Here is a 2,174-nt window from a genome sequence, read left to right as displayed (position 1 = left end):
TGCAACCTGTGGACAGCCCCAGAGATGGGGTTTGTTTGCAGCTTGACTGCACATCCTCAGCCCCTACCTGCTTTCCTTATCAGGTTTCTTGTGAAGCAAGACATCCCAAAAGTTCAACCATTGCTTCCCCCAGCACCCCAGAACTAAAGATTTCGGGACTGTACTTCCCACCCCTGGACCCCAGGGTGAGCAGCTCACAGGCTCAGGGCTTGGGGCAGAAGGATCTCTCCTCTGGGATTCTCTAGGCTCAGTTGGCTCATCCACAGAATGAGGATGAGTACCACTGCCTGACTCCCTCCCCTGATCAGAACAAAAGCAGCCATCAAAGTGGTTGTTACCAACTACATTCAGGAAGGAGGTCGGTCGGTCATGAGGAAATCTCAGCCCCAAAGAGTCAAGTGGTCTGCATCCTGGAACAGGGTGACACCTACTCTCTGCACTAGGCATCCCTCCTACCTCAGGTGCCCAGGTGCCATATGCACCACCTGCCTCTGCCCTTCAGCCTGGCCGCCACAACCATTGACATAAGAAGGGGCTTGTCTACGTGTGTGCACGCACTCAAGCACAGGTTTTTTGTAATTTTGTGAAATTAGTGTATTTCAGGCATCCTTGCCTGCACTTTCAGACATGAAGTGATTTGGGGCTTGTGGGCCCTCCAGGCCTGAACCCCAGTAGATAAGCTGTCTGTTAGGGTCCACACATACAGCTGTAAGCAGGTGCTCATGCTCTTGTCTACCTCCTCCCTGCCTTTATTTCCCATGCTTCCTTCCCACCCAGCTGGGCATCCTACTCCCTGATATCCAGGCCACCCCATCCCAGGGGTCTTTGCTCCTATGGGGCCTCATTTGGGGTGCTCTTCCTTTCTTCTCCCCTCGCTCAAATCCTATCATCTCTTAGACAGACTCTCCCCTTGAGATATGGTACTGATACAGCCTGCACAAGACCTCCTAATCCCTGCATGGGTCATGCCCCTCCCGACTCCAGAGGGCCTGGTTCATTGTCCATTCATGCTCATAACTTTAGCCCAGTTCAGCACATGGTCCACAAATTCTATCTGTCACTGCTTTACTTCTCCTGAACCCTGCAGACTTCTCCTGGGCAGAGACCTTGCCTGATCTGTCCTGTTATGAAAAGGCTGTTCTGGTCTCTGTGGGAGAATTGAGAACAATTAGACACAGAGCCTCTTTATTTTTATTTCTGCAGTGAGTTGGGGAGATCAATATTCCAGCCATGTCTGGGAAATAGCCACTGAAGGACTAAGAGGCAGCTCAAGTCCTGCATTTTCAAGTGAAAGTTCAACAGTGAAAACTCAGAGCATGTGGCCAGGCCATAGCAATAAATCAGCTATGATCTGATGCCCAGATCATGTTAAACAAAGTGAGCCCGCCTCATTGCTCTGCAGCTTGTAAACAGAGCAGACAGCCGAAGACAGACAGTCCACTCTCCTTCCCCTGTGGTCTGCTCTCAGGAGGGCCTGAGTCTGTCCCTAACTCACCCATGAGATAGAACCCTGTAGCAGGGAGTGTTCCCTGCCACAGAAAGCCCCCTTACAGCCACTCCCCCACCTGTTCATCCCATCATTCAACCCATCTGCTGAGCCTCCTAGGGGCCCAGCTCTGTGCTGGTGGGTCTAAAAGGAATCATGTCCCATGGGAGACAGAAACCAGAGTCTGCCTGGGACAGGAAGGATGGAGGTGCTGAAGGAGGCTTTGAGGAAGAAAGACAGACAAGGTGGGCCTGGAAGGAAAGCAGACTGAACAGAGGCTGGGGAGATGGCAGAATCTCAGAGCAGCTGAAGAGCAAGTCAGAGGGACTATAGGGCAGGCTGTGGGTTAGAACCTGACGGCTGGAGGTCTCGAAGGCCAAGAAAGAGAATGTGGACACGATTGTGTGGATGACAGGAAGCCACCAGTAGCTTCAAAAGCATGGAGACCTGTGCTTTCAGAAGATAACTTTCTGTCAAGGACCATCCATAGTATAGGAAGCCTGTAGTCATTTAAAAGGCACAGGAGACTGAGAGTGTAGCTTAGTGGTAAAGCATAGTCTTAGCATGAGCAAGGACATAGGTTCAATACCCAGCACTAAATAATAATAATAATATATTAATAAAAATATAAATAAATGCAAATAAAAGGCATAGGAGGAGAATGGGAATAGGAATAGCCAGCACGTTT

Source organism: Marmota flaviventris, chromosome 17 (assembly GCF_047511675.1).
Source record: "Marmota flaviventris isolate mMarFla1 chromosome 17, mMarFla1.hap1, whole genome shotgun sequence".
NCBI classification, from domain to species: domain Eukaryota; kingdom Metazoa; phylum Chordata; class Mammalia; order Rodentia; family Sciuridae; genus Marmota; species Marmota flaviventris.
This window is presented reverse-complemented; position numbering follows the sequence as displayed.